Here is a 14,345-nt window from a genome sequence, read left to right as displayed (position 1 = left end):
TTTATAACACACCTAGATGATCTTTGACCGGACTTACTGAAGGTGATAGGGGAGGAGTGGTCTCGAACTCGAGACCAACATGCCCAACCACCACTACAATCAGTGGTACCAACCATCAGTCCAAAACCAACGTCCCTTATAGACAAACATGTCGGTTAAATTTTACACATTTATCCCATCCCTAATTTTCATATGAGAATAATTACTCTAGAAAATCAGATTTGCGCCAAACACAATTCTAATTAGAATTATTAGAAGAATAAAAACCCCTAAGATCAGTCATACACATGGTTCTAAGTATCGGCATCGATGTATCGGTTCTACTAGTCACTGATATCGATACTATGCTGATACCGTATCGGTAACATGGTATAGACAAGGGATAAAATGGTCAAAAAACTCATTTTAAAAGAATTTCAAAGGCAATTTTGTCTGATACAACCGATCCAGATCGATACCATATCTATATCGTATCGGTTTTGTGTGTTACCGATACCCGTTCCGATATCGTGCACTAAAACCATGGTCATACAAGTGAAACAAATTATACAGAGACAATTGTTCCCATAGATTACAAAACTGTTGTAGCCTATATTTAGTTACTGAAAATACCCCTAAAGTGAAAAAGATGATTGGCCTGAGAAAAACCAAAAAATAATTTCACACGTTAATAAAAGCTAAGAAGCTGCTGCGCTCATTTGTATTGCAATTTGCAAGTACTTAAAGCAAGGGTCAAATTGGAATTTCGCCTTCAATAGAACCCTGGTCTCAAATGACAGTCATTCCTCATCTTCCGCGTAATAGTCATTCTCTCTCTCTCTCTCTCTCTCTCTCTCTCTCTCCGATTATATCTCTCTCCAAACCCACGATTCTACACCTCTGCTTAGTCCTGTTGACATCTTTGAGAAGATAGTGTTTCTCATAGACAAGTTGATATGCAGGATTGCTTTTGGTAAGATTTATAAAGGGAAAGAATTTGACAATCGGAAGGTGTTAGACACCCACCCTGTCTGACTACAATGTCGATCTCCGTGCTATTGTTAGACCCTCACTATTTTTCTAAATAAGTCATTTTCTTAGACTAGGTATATAGCTAAGGTAGAGTGTTGTCCTAAACCAAATTGCTAAGTTTTTATATCCTAAGGTAATAGAGCAATGAAAAATCAAGAATGAATTTATGTATTCAAGTATAAAAGAATGGATCAAGCATATAGTTTACACAATCAAAAATAAAGGCAAACAATCAATATACACCACAACATGGAAGCCGGATGATGAGCCAGCCGGAATCCTGCTTAATCGTCTTAGGATAATTAATCGAAGGGTATTGAGTGCCCAAATTCAAACACTCACGTCCCAATGCGATCCCACATACTAATCTATACGTCATTGCTCATGGCCTTGAATTGGAAGGCTATAGCTCCCCACATTCGCTTGGTTTTCAATGGCGTATACTCGAGGAGGAAAAAAGACACTTTTAAAGATCAAAATGAAAATAAGAAAATGCCCTAATTGCATCCGTAAATTAAGGAATGTTCGGCCCTAGAGAAGTCCAGATATTGAATTGGCCAATACAGGACGACACAGACATAGACCATGATTCCAATCTAGATTAATTTAGCTCATGCATAGGCCAACTCTGGATGAAATAAACTGCTTCAATAGAAATGATGTTTTGAGAAAGAAAATTGATTGGGTTCGCGTTTGAACCCAATCACATGTTGTTGATTGGCTTAATTGAAAGCCTAAGGGTGCGTTTGGTTGCGAAAATCAACAAAATATTGTTCTGTCGGACCATAATTCTAAATTAATAAAATCGTTTGGTTGCTTAATTCCAATGGATTACAAGAATTACATGATTCTGATTTTTACACCAAACATGATCCATATCTGAGTTTACCTTTTTAGGTGAACTCAGATATGAATTACAAATTCTAGTGTTAGTATAAATAGCATCATCCAACATGAATAGCGACCTCTCTCTCGACTCTCTCACGACCTAGGGAAACAACGATTGTTCATCCATGGCTTGAACCTGCGTTCTCTCTCTCTCGGACTCTCTCGCTTTCTCTCTACTCTCTTTAACAAACTCAAAACCTATCTTCCTCCAACCTCCATCGCCTCACGAACAAAGCTCCAACGAACTCGAACCTTGTGTCTGCAAGTCCCAAGCTCACACTCTCCTTCGTGATACTCGTCCAAGGAAAAGCTCCTCCATTGCTGTAGACGGTCCAACCTGCTTCTCCGAACGAAGCTCCTCCATCGCTTCTCCAAGGAACACATTCATCCTAGGTATGCTATATCGCCCTCTTTGCCTCCCTCATTCTTTCTATATCTGATACATCCATCTCTTCCATCTCTGTTTCGAACCCCAAACCCTCAAATCCCTAGTTTTTGTGAAGTTTGTTATTTGTTTTATGTTGAACCCTAAATTGAGGATTTTTTTATATGCCCAAACCCTGAAATCCTCAATTTTTTTTTATGTTGAACCCCCAAACACAGTCAAATTTATATACGCTCAAACACCAAGGAATCTATAATAGGGAATGAACTAAACACTTTCTATTCTGGTTGCTTGCTATGAACCTTTCTGTTTTATATGTTGATTTTACTCTTGTCCTACGCTTGACTTTGTTTCTCAATAGGGTCTCTTTGATGGGTTTTATTTCTAAACTGAAATTTGCAGCTTTAAGATATGAAATTATATTTGATGCAGTAGTTTCTTTTTTGTTATCTTGTTTGAGTGAATTTTATCAAATACAGAGACCGATGGATAGGTTTTAGGTCTATTGTGTGATTGCTGCTTGTGTATTTTAATTCAAAAACACATGGGCAGCAGCTTATGCTTGTACGTAATTTTTATTTTGTGATTGATGTGTTAAACTCTCATTGTTTCGTCAGCAGCTCCTACTACCCCCAAATACCTTTCTTGTTAGGACGTACCCTGCATTAAGAGCTTGTTCCTGTTCATGCTAGTATTGTTTTCTTTTTAGGAATTTACGTACATTGTCCTCTTTGGGCTTGATGGAAGAAATGCTTCATGCATGTTGTAGTAATTATGGCATTAGAGCCTTGTGATACGGTGATGAAACCTATTTTAGCTATGCCAACAGAGCAGAGCAGTTTGGTCCTCATACTCTGTGATATCTATTTTCTGTTGTTCATCCTGTGCTTCTCTCTCTCTCTCTCTCCTTGCTTGCTGTCCTTTAATTCTAGTTTGTGTACTACTTCCTACTAGCTAGCTGATGTTGGGAGTTGTTCCTGACTGGAAAGCTGGTGAATGGCCTTTATGTATAGATCATGAAAAAGATGGAAAAGAACCCTTTGGTAGTTGAAAATTAGCATTTAACAGAATTCAGTATGTTGAAGCAAATCAGATCTGATGAACAACTGCAGAATTGAAAAGATCTTTCCAGTCCATACCAGGTGAAAGATGGCTCCAGTTTAGTCCTCTTCACTTGATCAAATCCAATCAGTGGCTGCAGTAGGAGGAGAGAGACACGCCAGTATAGTACCAATGATTGAGTAATTGTAAGCTTATTAGGGGCTGATTGGTCCCTTCTTTTGGCTTTATGGTGGGTTTATTTGCAATTGTTTATTTTTATCTGTTAAGTCTAATATGTCCGTCCACATAATATGTCGTCCCGTTTATTTGGTTGGCAGCATCAATCATTTGGTTCAACAAATTCTTAGGCATCCAATCAATTATCAGGAAAATAAGTTTGGATCCCTTGTGTCTCTATTTTATGGGGTTTGCAATGCCAAGGGATCTAATATGATGTATTGGTATTGATATCTGTACTGTTCTATTTTTATTGATCTGCCTCTCAACTATCAACTTTCAGTGGTTCCTGATTCATAAGATGTGTATATTGATGTTCTTGGATCTCCTAAGGTGCTTTTGATTCCATTTGCTCACTTTTGGGTTGCAAAGTAATATGTTCTTTGGATTTCTACATACTCCAGCAAGCTCTATCTGATAGCAAGTCAAATTGCTCACAAATCATTTCACACTGTTCGTTATCCATTGCTGATTGTTATGTTGTAGTAGATGAACTTGCACTGGTATGATTGTAGCATGGTTATGTAGGACCCTGTGGATATTTTGCTGCTGTTCTTATTTATATTTGTTTATAAACTTGATGGATTTGAGGCATATTATGATTTTCTTTTAAGGTAAAAGCCTAATTCATTAAGGACAAAGAGCAGGCCCAGGCCCAGGCCAAGGCCAAGGCCAATTACATCATCTCTCACAAGGAAGATGAGAATGTGGGGGAGAAGGTGCCTCTTAGTGCAGAACCAAACAGAAAATTAAATTAAATAAAAAGAATGATCAGGAGAAGGTGATGGTATTGAGTATGGTTGGGCAATTAGATAATAAGGAAGAACAGTAGAAAATAAATGATATTGGATCTGTGGGTTGGCTTCAAATGTTTTTTTTCGCTTTTGTTCAATTGCTATATGTTTTTGTGACATGATTTATGTAGGTAGGTGAGTCTTTAGCTCAAAAGGAAGAGCACCTGGGTTTGTTCCCAGGAGATGATGGTTCGACTCCATCATGACTCTCATGTAGCAATAGCTTCTTATTTAATTTCTTATTTTGAAGTGAACTGATTACCTATCAAAAAAGGGTGAGGCTTGGGGGAATCTGAACTTTTGTTTTACTTAAATGAAAGCTATTAACTCATACTGAGTCATACCCTCTATGTTGTCATACCTGAGCACACCCTCACCCCCACCCCTTGCTACCCCTACACCTGAACACAACACTGACACAGTCACTCTCACCCCTTGCTATCCCTACACCTGAGCACACACTCACCCCCACCCCTTGCTGCCCCTACACCGAAGCTCACACTCACACAGAGCAATGGCATATTAATAATTTTAGGTTATATAAGGTTGGTTGGTAATTGGATTTAATTAATTATTTGAGAACATTAATATGGTAATCGTATTTTTTTTGTGTTAATGTGTCTTATACTTTTAAATGTAAGGTTTAGTATTTAGGTAGATTTAGGGTAAATCCAGCTGACAGATTCAGGGTAACTAAACAGTTTTTCAGATAGATTCAGGGTGAATCCAACTGACAGACTCAGGGTAACCAAATAGTTTTTCAGGAAGAATCACATCGCAGAATCATGATAACCAAACAATTTATTTTCTAGAAATACGATTCAACAGACGGTAACTCAAGTGGATGACCATCCACAATCAGACCACATCCAAAAGATTTACGCAACCAAACACACCCTAAAATTGGATATAGACTCGAATGAAATGGTGGACTTGATTGAAGTCCTATGCATAATTTGGGAAATCGGGATCCCTAGGCCTATGAGCTGACTCAAGACATGACTTGTTGAAAAGGATGTTATAGGGTCGGTTGATATAAGCCAAGTGATTTGGGTCGAAGATCAAGAATGATTTCAACCATTCACCAATGGCTATAAAAAAAAAGAGTTTTTGAAATCAAAATCTTTTTAGGTTTTGACTGAAGATATTTGAATACAAGATGAAAGAAAGTATTTTTCAAAATAAGAAGTGATGGGCCCAAACGGGCCTTGACCCAAATAGGTGGAGGAAAATCTAATTATCCAAGTATTGAGAGGATGACATGACCATCAAATCTGAATAATGAATAAATCAAAACTGGATCAAGAATCTTAGTGGGCCTTTGATGGACTCAAATTCACATGTCATGACAGGATCACCATATAAGTCAACACTCGGAATGGATCAATACTCACATCATGATGTGGGTCTGGTATAATCTGAAGCTTGGCCCAGATATTGTATTACGATATGGGCATGATTTAAAGCCAGATTTGGGTCTAATTGATGTAACCAAATTCACATTAGAGTCCAAATTGAGTTAAATCTGATCACTTGATTTGAACATTTTGACCTAGGGTGATCTATTTTTTCTATTTGGCATTCCATCCTAAAAGATTAAGGTCTAAATCATAGGATTCCAATCACTCAATTATGGGCCTGGTGCCCAGATTTATTAGGCCCATGAATTCAGAATCATTAATCATGGACCATATCAAAATGATGCAATAATAATGGGTTCAGTTCCGGATTGAAAATCAATATCGTACGCTCCATATAATCCAGGAATGTTATTCTAATCTAATCAGATTAGTATAAAACCCAAAACAATTTTAAATGATCTAGGATGGACCTTGAAATCAGATTGAGAACCAATCAATATAATTATTTCAAATGAATTCATGGGCCTAATCTGGGCCCTGAAACCAGATTGGTAAACATTTATAATCGGATTTATGTCAAAAATGGCCCTTTGTGAGGGTTACCTGATGAACTAAATGACTCACAAAAATGATGTACAGAGATGAGGATAACCATGAATCATCAGATCCAAGTACCTAGATTTTAGCCCAAATCAGATAAGAAAATTAGATTCTGGAATATAATTCTTAAATGGCAAGACCAGATTCAATTAGATTGCTGATACACTAAGCTCAGATTATAAACCATCTAAGTCCATGAGCTTCAAGGCCCATCGTCCTAAGCACATTTTTAAAGTACACTACCCTCATTTCAATAATTAATCATTATTTTATCACTGAATTTTACAATTTTGATGAACAACTTGTAGGCCAAAGTTTCATTATATAGTGGTCCAGCACCAATTTATTTATTTATTTATTTTAATTATATAGTGATCAACAATTACGACCACCGGTGCAGTGTGTCTTTCAGCTCAACTCAGAACTATATATTTATATTACATCCATCGAATAAAAGAAGGGGAAATTACATAGATCCACTAGATAGGACGAAAATTACAAGATAGGTAGGTTACAAATTTGTTTTACATCCACTACTTTTTATTTTAAAAAGATTTACTTAATCCCCAAAGTTGGTCAATACTCATGAGTCATGCCACGTTAAAATAAAATAAAAGAAAACTTAAATGTTGGAATAGAAATATATTTAAAAAAAATGGATGATGATTCACCGTTCACCCACCGTCGTAGGGTTTTAATATGTTCCAAAATACCCTCCCAATACCTATTCCCGCCCTCTCCCGTCCTATGGTGAATGGGATCTCAACTTTGAACTCGAGTCATAAAAAATTAAAAAACAAAAAACAAAAGTGATAGAAACAATAAAAAAAGAAAACAAGTAAAGAAAGTTGCGCACCCCTTCTCTCCTATTTTTTCCATTGTGGTTTAAAATTAAAAAATATTTTTGGGGCAATTTTGGAATTTTATTTTTATTTTATTCTTACATGGCAAGACTATTAACCGTCTTTGGGGATTGAGTAAATCTTTTCAAAATTATAAGTAGTGGATGTAAAACAAATTTGAAACCTACCTATCTTGTAATTTTTGTTATTATCTAAATAGATCTAAGAGATTGTCCCAAAAAAGAATTACTTGGCCTCACTCGCCCACCACTAGTCCAACACTCCCATGGTTTTAGTGCACAGCACCGGATCAAGTATCGGTCACTTTCAAAATTGACACGATACTGATACAAAATCGGCGTGGTCGTATCAGATAAGTTTACCCTTGGTTTTCTTTTAAACAAAAAAAAAAACAAATTTATTGACTAATTTACCTTTTGTCTATACTGTTTTACTAATATGGTATCAGTTAGGTATCGGTATCGGTCACCTTCAAAACTATGCAGTATCGACCGTATCAGGCGATCCAATACTGATACCTCAAACCATGAGCACTCCAACTCTTCTCAAAAGGGTAAATGGCATATGTTTACCGGAAATCTAAACCTCATGAATTTGGTGTTGTGGTTCATGAATCATCTGAAAAAATAATCTTAAGGGAGAAGGTTCTCTGAGCAAACAACATATAGAACAGTGGAATGGTTTCGAACATAAGAGGATAACAAGGTCATTTCATATTCGAGAGTGAGAGAGAGAGTGTGTGTGTGCGTGTGCTAGTGTACCCTCCCCTAGGGGCTTAGAGAACATTTTTCCCTAATCATAAATATTTTTAGGGATAAAGTACTCTACATTGGGGGCATAGGCCACAGGGTGCACCCAGACACATGGGGTACGTGGGCAAAATGACCAGCCCGCTCCCTGAATGACCCAAACTCTACCCCTGTCCTGCCCCATGTGTCTGGGCGCAGCCTGTGCCCAAATACCATTCCGACAGAGAACATGTGCCCATATTTTTATATTTTTATATTTCCCTTCCCTCCTATGCTCAACAATGCATTTGCATTGGAGTTGTAAGCATAGTCAAGTTTCTCGCAACCTTAGCAAAAACGTATGTTTATACATTCCTTAAATTCATATGAAACTACTTATCGTCGTATTAGGAAAAAACTTTAAATAATGCTCCATACATTGAAAGTAGCATGAAACTTAATATAGTTCTTTCTTTGTTTATTACAACAATAGACCCAACTCCGCAACATTTTTTCTCACATGTTTCAAGAGATTTTTGTTAAAACAAACACCAAAGAAACACGAATAAATAAAACAAAACAAAGCAAGATGACATAGAGATTTAATGTGGTTCACACACCAATATGGAGTGCTATGTCCACGGTGAAGCTGAAGAATACAGTGGAGATCACTCAATAACATTCAAAATGCCGACAAGACACGAAAACATAAATACTCCTCCAAGCGGGTCGATCCCCTCACTACCGTCATAGATGACAGACCTCAGAAAAAAACAAAACAAAAAAAAAAAAATCCATTCGGTGTTGCATATAGGTTGTCATTGTTGGCAACCAAGTGCAGAACAGTGATGAGGTGGACAGTTCTGAGGTGATGCGGCAGTTCATAGTGTTCACAAGCTTTAGAGATTGTTGTACATGTGTTTAGGCATGTCTAGCAATGGTTCAGTGGCAAAGTCTTTTAGAGCCTTTTTTCACTGTTGGAAGAGAGAGAAATGGATGTGGGACCCACAATATGTGGACCCCACTGTGTCTCATGGCATGAGTGAGGTGGCTGGCATGTGGCACGACAGCAAGTCTCTTGGACTAATATAGCCTGGGCAAGGTGATGTGGCTTTGCAATATGTCAAAGCATTATTTTTTGCAACACTTTTTATTCCATCGCATATAAGGTCCTCCATACTTAGCCCATTTGAGCCTTTTTCTTAGCAAGCTTCGTGAGTGTTTCTCTGCATAAGTCCTTTAAATGCAATTTATTTAAAGTTTTGTTTATAGGGGCATGAAATGATAAGGTGAAGGGGCTTGGTGCTATTTCTAAAATGTTTGAGAGATAAGAACGAAATTTATGAAGGGATTTTTCAATTTGAAAGATTCCATTTATTGGAATCTAATTGGATCTCAAAAGAATCTTGGTTGACTACAACAAAGAAACACGAATGAAAAACAAAACAGAGCAAGGATGACACAGATTTAATGTGGTTCACACACCAATGTGATGTGCTACATCCATGGGTGAAGTTGAAGATAGTTCACTATGGAATGAAAGAAAAGTACAATGGAGATCTCTCAAGTACACCCAAGCGGCGCAGCAAGAAGTCTCTTTTCAAAACCCTAACATTAAAACCCCAAAACTCATTTCTAATTCTTGTTTACACAAGACAATAAAACTCGGTAATGCTCCCTCTGACCTCAAAAATAAATCTCATTTAGGTCACCACCAAAACTGTCGGAGTGAGTACAAAAATTTGAGACACACATAAAAATCACAATATTCTTTTTCTTCATACACTTCTCAATTGATTTGGTCTCCCATTCCTTGTAGTAATAGTCTAAGTCTTTGTTAGCAAAAACATGTTTTAAACTCGTTCCCCTTTTTTATCGTTTTAAACGTGTTTTATCGTATGCTTCCCAAACATACGGTAAAAAAGGGGCAAACGGCAGGAATTCCTGTTTTAAACGTTTTTTTTTTGTCATTTTTTAAAAAACTTGGACTTATTAAACAATGGCTTACTTAATTCACCATATTAGAGCTCTCCCGAACTCTGATCGACTTGATTCTTTCACCGACGAAAGCTGAAAGGACTACATTTCTCATGATATCACCTTCAACTCAAGGTCAATGCATGGACCCCAAAATTGAGCAACAAATTGATGTATCTATTGAAAAGGGTTTCTAAAGTGACGACTCCCAACTCCAACTAAACATGCATCACTCTATGAGTGTGTTGGCTGTGTTGACAACAATGAGCAACACCATAGCCAAACCACATTGCTTAACTTTGGACATTATGGTGTATGAATTGTGAATTGATATTGGATGATAATAGATGACATGTCTTGGAGCTTACAATGGGTTAATTGATATACATATTTGTTAGAATTAGAAGAGGATAATATTGATTTGCATTAATTGATTTACAAAGATGGTGCTACTTAAATAGCACAAATACAAGAGATTCTCACATGTGATAATGGAGAGATTTTAGTGATAAGGTTTCCATAATCACATGCGATGATAAAAAGGAAATAAAGATTTGAAAGAAGCTTTCCATAGGAGACAAATATGATCTCTCCCAGTAGATCAAGCTAATAGTCCCCCTCAAGTTGGAGCGTGTAAGTTACGAACGCCCAACTTGGATAGGAGGAAAAGAAATTGATCACGCCCAAGGGCCTTAGTGAAAATATCCACTCGTTGCAGCTTGGATGAGACATGGAAGGTCTTCAGACAGCCTGATTGTATACGCTCTCGCACCAGATGACAGTCGAGCTCTATGTGTTTAGTGCTCTCATGGAAAACTGGGTTGGCTGCGATGTGAAGAGCAGCCTGATTGTCACAAAAAAGTCTCATTGGTGTGGGTAACACCACACCCAGGTCTTGAAGGAGCGCACGCAACCACAGCAGCTCGCATGTTACAACTACCATAGACCGATATTCAACCTCAGCCGACGATCTGGAGACAGTGACCTATTTCTTGGATTTCCAAGAGAGGGGGTTGGCACCCAAAAATGTGATATAACTAGTAACCGATCGTCGTCTGGAGGGGCATGCAGCCCAGTCGGAATCCAAAAATGATGTGAGAACAAGAGTACTTGGAGCTGAAAAGAAAATACCAGTGCCCAGGTAGGACTTGATGTAGCGAACCAACCTCAGGGCCGCATCCCAGTGTGGTTGGCGTGGCTGATGCATAAATTGATTGAGAGTATTGACAGCATAGGTGATATCAGGCCTCGTAATGGTCAAGTAAATGAGGCGTCCTATAAGCCATCTGTATAGCGATGGATCTGCTAGGGGAGGGCCTACATCAACGGCCATGGATTGATTTTGTTCCATAGGAAACGTTGCGGGTTTTGCACCAAGAAGACCCATCTCAGTAATGATAGCCAATGCATATTTGCTCTGATTTATATATAGACCATCACGTGTACGAGCCACTTCAATGCCGAGAAAATATTTAAGGATTCCCAAATCTTTGAGATGAAAGCGGGTATCCAAGAAAGTAACCAGCCGTTGGATTTAAACTAAATCGCTGCCGGCCACGATGATGTCATCGACATAGGCCAACACAGCCATATAAGAACTTGAACTCGCCTTCACGAAAAGAGAGTAACCGGACTTCGATTAATGAAATCCAGCATCGAGCAGCGCCTTGGTGAGAGTGGCAAACCAATTTTGAGACGCCTGCTTGAGACCATAAAGAGATTTCTGCAGTTTGCAAAAACGTGTCTCCCCCTCTTTGCCATAACCAGGGGCTAGACGCATATACACATCTTCGTCAAGGGCACCATGAAGAAAGGCATTATTGACGTCAAGTTGGCGAAGGTGCCAACCACGGATTGCAGCCACAGCCAACAAACTGTGCATAGTAACTAGCTTGGCGACCGACGCGAAAGTTTCATTATAATCCAGTCCTTCCTGTTGGGTATATCCCTTAGCAACGAGACGTGCTTTGTAGCGTTCTATGGAACCATCAGCACGGCGTTTCACCTTATACACCCATTTGCAACCTATCGAACGTTTACCTGCAGGCAGAGGCTCCAAAGACCAAGTGTTATTCTGTTCCAGGGCTAAAATCTCATTTTGCATGGCTTGTTGCCAGTGGGGATATTGAATGGCTTCTTTAAAAGATGCGGGTTCATGGTTAGAAGATATTATATATAAAAATGCAAAATGTTGACTATTAAAACCTAAATAGGACAAAAAATTGCTAAGTGGATAAGGTGTGGTACCTGAAGTGACGGATGAGGATCCTTGCGTAATGGCACCACACACAAAATTCTGCAGTCGAGTGGAAGGAATGCGAGCACGCTCTGAATGGCGCAGGACAGGTGGGTTTTCGGGTGGATGGGTGGTGGAGATGGATGCAGGTGGACTTGGTGGAGCCGTGGGTTGAGGATCCAGCATGGGAGCTAGTGGGTGCAAACCGGATGGGGATGGCTGTGGGGGAATGTTGTCAATGGTGGAACCCGGGTCTGGAGCGGGGAGAGGAAGAACCAAGTCAAAATTTGGACTAGGTGGAACCAATTTGTAGGGAAAAATGTTCTCGTGAAATACCACATCACGAGAGATAAAATATTGGTGTGTCTCAATGTCATAAACCCGATACCCTTTTTGACCATATGGATAACCGATAAATATGCATTGTATTGCACGAGGATCAAATTTTGTCCGTCCTGGGTGGTGATCATGAGCGTAGCATAAAGAGCCAAAAACATGCAAATGATCATAGGATGGTGGTGAATGCAATAACAGCTCATGAGGTGTTTTGCCCCCGAGATTGGGTGTGGGTATGCGATTTATGAGATAAGCGACTATGAGAATGTAGTCCCCCCAAAAGGATAAGGGTAAATGAGCCTGAAATCGCAATGCAAGGGCAACCTTGAGGAGATGCCGATGCTTGCGTTCTGCTACCCCATTCTGTTGCGGGGTGCCAACACAAGAATGCTAATGATGAACACCCTCTTTAGAGAGAAATTCCTGAAATGGTCGAGAAAAGAACTCTTTCCCATTGTCAGTTCGAATTTTCTTGATGGTGGTTCCAAATTGGGTTTTAACCAATGCAAAGAATGAAAGTAGAAGGCCATAAGTCTCAGATTTTTGACGCATTAAATAAACCCAAACACAGCGAGAGAAGTCATCAACTAAAGTCAAAAAATAATGGGCACCGGTGTTCGACGGGGTGTGGTACCCCCCCCCCCAAATGTCACAATGAATGAGATCAAAAATTACAGTGCATCGAGAACTACTAATTGGAAAAGGGGAACGGGTTTGTTTAGCTAAATGACAAATATCACAATGTTTAGGTGTAGAAATAACATCGGAAAATTTATTTGATAAGAAAGATAAACGGTCACGTGATGGGTGACCCATACGCATTGCCAAAGACTTGAAGAGAGTGCATGAGAAGCATGTGGTAAAGTGGGTAAGGAGACAGGGCTGCCCGCGGCAAAGTGGTAAAGGCCATTACGCAGCGTTCTCGTTCCAATCAACTTCTTCGACAGAAGGTCCTGGATGCCACAAAAAGATGGAAAGAAAAGAACAGCACAGGATAACTGATGAGTTAGCTTACTAACGGATATTAAATTAAAAGAAAATGAAGGCACATAGAGCACATCATTAAGAATAATATTAGGTGTGAGATTGTGTGTGCCACGATGGGTGACTGGCATGGTCACGCCAGTGGGTAACCGAACCTGTATAGGTGTGGAAAGAGGTGTAACATTGAGCAACAAAGATAGATCAGAAATCATATGGTCAGAAGCCCCACTATCAAAAAGCCAAAGTTGAGATCCCAAACCTGAAACCGAAAAACAATGATCCATACCTGCAAGATTGGCAGCAGCAGAAGAATCAGTGTTCAGAAGCGATAGGAGCTGCTGAATCTGTGATGGCGTGGACTAGCCGTAGTGGGCTGGGCTGGCGTTGCTGCAGCAGCCTTGGCTTGGTTCGCAACCGAAGAGCCAGGCTTTGAAGATGGGTTGGAGGAACGGCGATGCTTCGAATGCCCAGGTGGGTAACCATGCAACGGCCAGCATGTGTCCCTAGTGTGACCGGGGACCTTGCAATGGTCACAGAAGGGACTGTTTCTATTTGAATCAGCTCCCCCTGAACCACCATTATTGCGGGACGGCTTAGATGATGCAGACCGATTCACAGCCATGGCAGCCGTGTCAGAGATGGGTGGTGCAGAGAGGGAACGTTGCTGCTCCTCTTGAAGGACGAAATGATATGTGCGGTTGACATCAGGAAGGGGATCCATAGTGAGGATCTGAGCATATGTGTCAGATAGACCCATAAGAAACTGGTATACCCGTTCTTGCTGGCCTGCGGAATGGAGAGCATTTTGGGCACCGCAAGAGCATGAGGGAACAACCACATAGGATGCAAGTTCGTCCCAGAGAACCTTCAATTTGGTGAAGTAGGTGGAGAGGGAATCGGTACC

At 39.6% G+C, this 14,345-nt stretch overlaps 1 protein-coding gene across 1 annotated transcript in view; it reads right to left on the bottom strand.

The window, feature by feature from the left end:
• The window catches only part of LOC122644062 (transcription factor ABORTED MICROSPORES-like), a 29,240-nt gene extending 24,543 nt beyond the window's left edge, over positions 1-4,697 (bottom strand). The window contains exon 1 of the mRNA XM_043837661.1: positions 4,691-4,697. The gene's annotated coding sequence lies outside the window, so the exon portion shown is untranslated. The remainder of the gene's footprint in view (positions 1-4,690) is intronic.
• Between the last annotated feature and the right edge of the window lie 9,648 nt (positions 4,698-14,345).

This window comes from Telopea speciosissima, chromosome 10 (genome assembly GCF_018873765.1).
Source record: "Telopea speciosissima isolate NSW1024214 ecotype Mountain lineage chromosome 10, Tspe_v1, whole genome shotgun sequence".
Classification (NCBI taxonomy): domain Eukaryota; kingdom Viridiplantae; phylum Streptophyta; class Magnoliopsida; order Proteales; family Proteaceae; genus Telopea; species Telopea speciosissima.
Note: the sequence above shows the minus strand (reverse complement) of the source record. Positions and strands in the feature narration are given on the sequence as shown.